We start from the raw sequence: 8,579 nt of genomic DNA, 5'->3' as shown, positions 1-8,579 counted from the left end.
ATTACACACAAACACCCGGAGGGGGGTGGGGAGAGGAGCATGATGATTGACAGCTGACAGCCATTAATTCACAGGGGGGATGAGGGGGAGGGGAGGTCTGTGATCGGCTGTAGGAAGGTAAACATGTGTATGGAGGCAACAGATCTGGTATATACCTCACATATATACTATATACTGACAGGGACTGGATTACTTAGAGCCCCCTTCTACATACAGGTCTATAGTATTTTGTCCCCCATCTCCTCCTCTTTCTTTTACCCCCCCCCCCATCTGTCTCTCTATCACACCCCAACCCCTCCATCTATTCCTCTACTAGACCCCCAATCCCCCCACCTGCTTTATTATACCCCCATTTGTCTCTCTATTATACCCCAATCCCCCCATCTGTATCTCTATTATACTACAATCCCCCCATCTGTCTATCACCCCCCCCCCCCCAATCTGTTCCTCTACTAGACCCCCAACCCCCCCCCCCCCCCATCTGTTCCTCTACTAGACCCCCAACCCCCCCCCCATCTGTTCCTCTACTAGACCCCCAACCCCCAACCCCCCATCTGTTCCTCTACTAGACCCCCAACCCCCCCATCTGTTCCTCTACTAGACCCCCAACCCCCTCCATCTATTCCTCTCTACTAGACCCCCAACCCCCTCCATCTATTCCTCTACTAGACCCCCAATCCCCCCACCTGCTTTATTATACCCCCATTTGTCTCTCTATTATACCCCAATCCCCCCATCTGTATCTATTATACTACAATCCCCCCATCTGTCTATCACACCCCCCCCCCCATCTGTTCCTCTACTAGACCCCCAACCCCCTCCATCTATTCCTCTCTACTAGACCCCAAATCCCCCCCCCCAATCTGTTCCTCTATTTTACACCTCAACCCCCCCCCCCCATATGTTCCTCTATTATGTCCCCCTATTATTTCCCCAATCCCCCCAACTGTTCCTCTGTTATACCCCCAATCCCCCCCCCCCCCCCCCCCCACACACACACTGTTCTTTTATTATACCCCAATCCCCCTCCCCTCCCTCTGTCCCTCTCTTACAGTGCCTTGAAAAAGTATTCATACCCCTTGAAACTTCCCACATTTTGTCATGTTACAACCAAAAACAACCTATTATACTCCCAATTCCCCCTCCCCATCTGTTCCTGCCACCACCATGTTTCCCCGGTGGGATGGTGTGTTCAGGGTGATGTGCAATGTTAGTTTTTCGCCACACATAGCGTTTTGCTTTTAGATCAGAAAGTTCTATTTTGGTCTCATCTGACCAGAACACCTTCTTCTACATGTTTTCTGTGTCCTCCACATGGCTCCTCGCAAACGGGACTTCTTATGTGTTTCTTTTATCTTGCCACTCTTCCATAAGACTGTTTTCACATTATTGCAAATTGGATGTGGGTTTCCTGCATCCAATTCATAATAGCAGGAGATTTTGACCGGTTCACATATCTCCACTGCGGCTCTGTTGCGAATTTGCACAGGGATCCTGTGCGTCTTTTGGTCCGTTTTCAGGTTCGAATTCAGGCTGAAATCGGACCTGAAACGGTGAACGGGGACGCCCCGGACTCCTGCTGTGAGCCACATGTGAACCCAGCCTAAAGGTCAGATTTGTGGAGAGCACGACTAATAGTTGTCCTGTGGACAGATTCTCCCACCTGAGCTGTGGATCTCTGCAGCTCCTCCAGAGTTACCATGGACCTCTTGGCTGCTTCTCTGATGAATGCTCTCCTTGCCCGGCCTGTCAGTTTAGGTGGACGGCCATGTCTTGGTAGGTTTACAGTTGTGCCATACTCTTTCCATTTTCAGATGATGGCTTGAATAGCTTTTTTTTTTTTTTTTTTTTTATAACCCAACTGTGCTTTAAACCTCTACAACTTTATTCCTAAACTATCTGGTGTGTTCCTTGGCCTTCATGATGCTGTTTGTTCACTAAAGTTCTCTAACAAACCTCCGAGGGCTTCACAGAACAGCTGTATTTATACTGAGATTAAATTGCACACAGGTGGACTCTATTTACAAATTGGGTAATTTCTGAAGGCAATTGGCTCCACTAGATTTTCGTTAGGGGCATCAGAGTAAAGGGAGCTGGATACAAGTGCACGCCACACTTTTTAACCATTTGCCAACCAGCCGCATGGCTCGGCTGCGCGAATCGCCATCATGTTACGTCGCTTCTATTTGTGGCCTCTAGGGGCGCGCGTGCCCACTGATCGCCCCCTGAACCGATGCGAGTGCAAAGCGGTCACGATGACCGCCCGGCTCCCGCGACCGCTTGTGACACGGTGAGAACCGGGATCTCTGTGTGTAAACGCAGAGATCCCGGTTCTCTGAGGGGAGAAGACAGATCGTGTGTTCATACAAAGTATGAACACCGATCTATCTCTTCCCCTAGCAAGTCCCATCCCCCCCTTCAGTTAGAACACTTAGCAGGGAACACATTAACCCCTTGATCGCCCACTAGTGTTAACCCCTTCACTGCCAGTGACATTTTTACAGTAATCAATGCAAAAAAAAAAAAAGACGTCAATTTTGTTTTGGTACAACGTCGCACGACTGCACAATTGTCAGTTAAAGCAACGCAGTGCCGAATCACAAAAAATAGCCTGGTCATTCAGCGCAGCCAAATCTTCCGGGGCTGAAGCGGCTAAAAATGTATCTGTAAAAAAATTTGGAAAACCATTTATCATTTTCCTTCCACTTTGCAATTATGTGCCACTTTGTGGTGGTCTGTCACATCAAATCCAATAAAATACATTTTATGTTTTTCTGGTTGTAACATGACAAAATGTGGAACATTTTCAAGGGGTATGAATACTTTTTCAAGGCACTGTATACACCAATCTCCCCCTCTGTCCCTCAATTTCACCCCATCTGTATCTCCATTATACCCCAATTCTCCCTCTCCTCTATCTATTATACCCCAAATCCTCCCCTCTGTCCCCATTATTCCCCACCCCCTATTGCCCCCTCTATTCTATCCCAATCCCTCCCCCCTCTGTCCCTCTTCTACCTAATTCTCCCATTTGTCCTTCTATTATACCCAACTCCCCTCTGTCCTTTTATATCCCAATCCCCCCCCCCCCCCACCCAATCTGTCTCTCTATTATACCCCAATCTCTTCCTCTCTCATACCCTTATCCTTAACCCCCCCCCCCCCATCTGTCCCTCTATTATACCCCGATCTCCACCATCTTGTCCTTCTATTATAGCCCAACCCCCCCCCCCCTTCTGTTTCTCTATTATACCCCAACCCTCCCCTTTGTGGATCTTCTTTCATACCCCAATCCCCCCTCTGTCTCTCAATTATACACCCCCCCCCCACCCAATCTGTCCCTCTATTATATCACAATACCCCTCCCCCCTCTTATACCCCAATTCTCCATCTCCTTTGTCCCTCTTATACCCTTATCCTTAACCCCCCCCCCCCATCTGTCCCTCTATTATACTCCGATCTCCGCCATCCTGTCTTTCTATTATAGCCCAATCCCCCCCCCTTCTGTTTCTCTATTATACCCCAATCCTCCCCTCTGTGGATCTTCTTTTATACCCCAATCCCCCCTCTGGGGGGGGGGGGTGTATAATAGAGAGACAGAGGGGGGATTGGGGTATACAAGAAGATCCATAGAGGGGAGGATTGGGGTATAATAGAGAAACAGAAGGGGGGGGATTGGGCTATAATAGAAAGACAGGATGGCGGAGATCGGGGTATAATAGAGGGACAGATGGAGGGGGTTAAGAATAAGGTTATAAGAGGGACAAAGGAGATGGAGAATTGGGGTATAAGAGGGGGGGGGAGTATTGTGATATAATAGAGGGACAGATTGAGGGGGGGTGTATAATAGAGAGACAATCTGTCCCCCTATTATACCCCAATCCTCCATCTCCTTTGTCCCTCGTGTACCCCAATTCCCCCCCTTGATTATACCCCAATACACTCCCCCCTCTGTCCCTCTAATATACACCAATCCCCCCTCTTATTGACAGAGGAGATGGTGAAGGTGGTGCGGCAGTAGGTTGGTATGAGGGGTATTTCCAGGGTCAGGGAAATGCATAACCAACATTTCTTGTCTCTTCCTCCTGCAGATGGTGATGTCTGGCTTCGCAGGGTGTCTCGTGTTATTCGGGGTGACATTGACTCTGGTGTCCCCGGTCATACCAGATATGGTTCATGGTAAGGATGGAATATGTTCTAAGCCCCGAGAACTAGAAGATAGCAATGTGTATGCAGTTCAGGTCCATCCAGCAGTGTAGGGATTTTTCCAGCCTGGTAATGTGAATGTATTTGGAGCAGACACAGATGGGAAGGACAGCACAAAGTCCAGAGAAAGCTCGCACAGTTTTATTTTGTTGAGTTGCAGGTAGAACAGATAACAAATTGAAGAACAATCGGCAATCTCTAGCACTAGTAATGGGCCTGTAGCAACTGTGGCAGAACACTTGAAGTAACTGCTTCTAGGACCGGATCTGAACGAACACAGAGGGCACAATTCACAAAGCGATATGTTACTGCATTGGGTAAAATAAAGCACAACATTCCGGGAAAAAAACTGTAATTCATAAGGAAACTGTTCTTAAAAACTTACGTGCGTTATCTTTCTGAAGTATGCCCTAAATATGCCCTAAATAACTTAGCGCATGGTTTCATACATTATCACAGGACTGGAAATTCCCACTACAGTGCCTAGAAAAAGTATTCACACCCCTTGAAATTTTCCACATTTTGTCATGTTACAACCAAAAACAAAATGTATTTTTTATTGGGATTTTATGTGATAGACCAACACAAAGTGGCACATAATTGTGAAGTGGAAGGAAAATGATAAATGGTTTTCCAAATTTTTATTTTTACAAATATGTGAAAAGTGTGGCGTGCATTTATATGGTCCCCCCCCCCCCCCCCGAGTCAATACTTTGTAGAACCACCTTTCTCTACCAGCTTTGCACATCTAGAGAGACGTTTTTGCCCATTCTTCTTTGCAAAATATCTCAAGCTCTGTCAGATTGGATGGAGAGTGTCTATGAAAAGCAATTTTCAAGTCTTGTTACAGATTCTGAGTTGGATTTAGGTCTGGACTTTGACTGGGCCATTCTAACACATGACCAGGGCCGCCATCAGGGGGTACAGTCGGTACAACTGTAAGGGGCCCCGGGGCCAGAAGATGGCAGGCTGGGTGAAGGGGATCTGTGTTGTGCAGTATAGAAACGATCACCGTTTCTGCAGTTCTCGTGTCATTGATTTTAGACATCAAGCTCTTACTGCCACCTTTGGCTACTATGTGCATGTGCACCCCTCGTGTGACAGTGATCTGCCTGTGCTATGCTTCTCAGCAACATGTCAGCTTTGTAGACATGAGCTGGGACCAGGTAGGAAGTTACAAGTAGGGGCTGTGAAGGAAAGGGAGGGGGACTGTGTGTGTGTGTGTGTGTGTGGTGGCGGCTGACCATAGGCGTGCGCACAGGGTGTGCCGGGTGTGCCCAGGCACACCTTAATCCCCTCATGCGCATTAGTGTTATCGTTCTGTGTATCAACAGGAACATGGGAAAGATCTCCCTCTTACCGGCCCTGCCATAAGAGAAGTGTTTATTCTTTTCTCTTTCACTGTGCCAGCAGGGAGATCAATGTGCCGGAGTCATATATATGTAGATACATAGACATGCATGTGTGTTTGAGCTTAAGGGTGCGCACACCTATGTGGCTGACATATATACAGGGGTGTGTGTATGGGGGGGCTGATCTCTATCTCTCTACTACACATACAGGGGTGGGTGACATGTATACAGGATTGAGGGGGGGAGGCAGAGTGCGTACAGGTGAGGTGGCCGGTGTCTGGATTCAGTAGGATGGCCCATAGGGGCCCAAAAATTTCTGATGGATGCCCTGCACATGAATATGCTTTGATCGAAACCATTCCATTGTAGCTCTGGCTGTATGTTAAGGGTTGTTGTCCTGCTGGAACATGAACCCCCCACCCCAGTCTCAAGTCTTTTACAGACTCTTAACAGATTTTCTTCTAAGATTGCCCTGTATTTGGCTCCATCCATCTTCCCATCAACTCTGACCAGCTTCCCTGTCCCTGCTGAAGAAAAGCATCCCCACACTGCCACCACCATGTTTCACGGTGGGGATGGTGTGTTCAGGGTGATGTGCAGTGTTTGTTTTCCACCACACATGGCGTTTTGCTTTTAGGCCAAAAAGGTTTAATTTTGGTCTCATCTGACCAGAGCACCTTCTTCCACATGTTTGCTGTGTCCCCCCACATGATTTCTCGCAAACTGCAAATGGGACTTCTTATAGCTTTAACAATGGTTTTCTTCTTGCCACTCTTCCATAAAGGTCAGATTTGTGGAGAGCACCACTAATAGTTGTCCTGTGGACAGATTCTCCCACCTGAGCTGTGGATCTCTGCAGCTCCTCCAGAGTTACCATGGGCCTCTTGGCTGCTTCTCTGATTAATGTTCTCCTTGCCAGGCCTGTCAGTTTAGTTGGACGGCCATGTCTTGGTAGGTTTGCAGTTGTGCCATACTCTTTCCATTTCAGATGATGGATTGGACAGTGCTCTGCGAGATGTTCAAAGATTGGGATACATTTTTTTTTTTTTTTTTTAATATAACCCAACCCTGCTCTAAACATTTCCACAACTTTATCCTTAACCTGTCTGGTGTGTTCCTTGGCCTTCACAAACAGCTGTATTTATACTGAGATTAAATTACACACAGGTGGACTCTATTTTCTAATTAGGTGACTTCTGAAGGCAATTGGTTCCACTAGATTTTCGTTCGGGGTATCGGAGTAAGGGGGGCTGAATACAAATGCACCGCCACACTTTTTACATTTATTTGTAAAAAAAAATGTTGAAAACCATTCATTTTCCTTCCACTTCACAATTATGTGCCACTTTGTGTTGGTCTATCTGACCATTTCCATAGTTATCGCAAGGTTTGACCAGTACTGAATAACTGCATGCATTGATTTCCTTTTGTGAATTGACTTTAATGCCTTTTCTATGCGGTATTTAACAAGCGTTTTTGGTGTTTGCACTAAATACTGCATATGAGCAATAGTGAATTTACATCTTCATTATCGCATGTGTAGCAAGGTCCCAGGCCTCTTTTGGTCTAATGAGAACCTGCAGGCCAGAGATAGCTGACATCCTTCTGTATGTAACTGTGAGGTATGGTGGGTGCAAAGTGATTAAAGTCATTGGGTGCCAAACACTTCTTGAATGCAAAAGAGCTTTTACTTCTCTTAAACTTTTGGGGGGAGAGAGGGTTAGGGCCAGGACACCCTTAAGTACTTACAAGTTCAATTGGCAGACTCAGACTTCAACAGGAGGACAGCCATGCAGGGAAAGGCATCCAGCAAGACACCACACCTGCATGTGTAGGAATGCTGTCTCCTATGGCAACAGTCTTTAACAGTTCCTAACACAAAGCTTAACGGTTCCTTTTTCACTTCCACTACAATCGCTCCTTGTAGTTCTTCAATCCACTGAGCTCCCGGTCTCTCACTAGACCCGCTGATTCAACTGCCACTGAATCCCTTGAGCTCTTCCAGTCTTCACGGTGGTATCTTCCTCAAGCGTCGCACCCCCCTGACACCTCCGATGCCCTCCCTATTCATGTGCCCAGCCCCTTTCAGGATGCCAGACGCATGAAATACTATGGCGAGGATAGAAGCGGGGGGGGGGGGGGCTTTATTTTGAAGCACATGATTAGAGTCAAAGGCTCTAATAGGTTTCAAAATAGGGTGGGCTCAGAGTGCAGAGCACTGCGTCCCGATCCCACCCTGTTGTGTGGCATAGTGAATGAATTTTTGCTATTTTCACACAAAGTTCCAACCTGCCAATCAGCAGGCAGGTCAGTGAGTCCTGTCTCCCCTGTCTCCCGATTGGCCAAAGCATTAGGCGATCCTTTTGGATGCCTAACTCTTTGGCAGAAAAGGAGACAAGTGGACACAGGAGCCGCAGCTGCCGCTTCCCGCCGAGGAAGAGATGAGAGCCGCCGCTTCCCGCCAAGGAAAGAGCCCCATCACTCCAGAAGAGGAGCGGTAAGTGCCGCGGGGGGGTTTAGTGAAGTGACAGCCGTCTGCGTTTGATGGGCACGAGTGGCTGCGTATGATGGGCCCTGGCTTGACAGAGAAGTCTGCTCTGCTGGCTCCCCGGTTGGTGAGAATGCTGCTCCGGTACTTACTGGCCTCAATGTGGGCAGGAGGGAGGTGGCGTGCTGCCTGGTGTTACTATGAGGAGGAGGCGGCGGCATGCCTTTTAGCTCTCAGGTTTGAGGATATATGTATGACCCATGTTATGTATGTATGATCTCTCCCAATCAGACCGGGGTGACCCCAGCGTGCGGATCCTCTATCTGGATCCATGGCCAGCGAAGCCCAGTGTGCCAAGCAATCTGGATGGAGTCTGCCCCCCCCACATGTGTGAGAACAGAGGAACCTGTGTGAGGGTGGAAGGAAATTATAGATGTCTGTGTACACCGGGATTCATCGGACCCAAGTGCCAAGGTGAGGGCAACTAGGAAATGTTATGGTTGTTCTTCTGCTTAAAGACTTATTAACCCAGA

At 47.8% G+C, this 8,579-nt stretch overlaps 1 long non-coding RNA gene across 1 annotated transcript; it reads left to right on the top strand.

Annotated features, from left to right (window-relative positions):
- Positions 1–14: 14 nt before the first annotated feature.
- LOC141112635 (uncharacterized) lies at positions 15–8,514 on the top strand. The gene is made up of 3 exons (XR_012236626.1): positions 15–117; positions 4,092–4,179; positions 8,338–8,514. It is a non-coding gene; the product is annotated as an uncharacterized lncRNA (long non-coding RNA).
- The last annotated feature ends 65 nt before the right edge of the window (positions 8,515–8,579 follow it).

Source organism: Aquarana catesbeiana, linkage group LG11 (genome assembly GCF_042186555.1).
Source record: "Aquarana catesbeiana isolate 2022-GZ linkage group LG11, ASM4218655v1, whole genome shotgun sequence".
Taxonomy (NCBI): Eukaryota; Metazoa; Chordata; class Amphibia; order Anura; family Ranidae; genus Aquarana; species Aquarana catesbeiana.
This window is presented reverse-complemented; position numbering and strand designations above follow the sequence as displayed.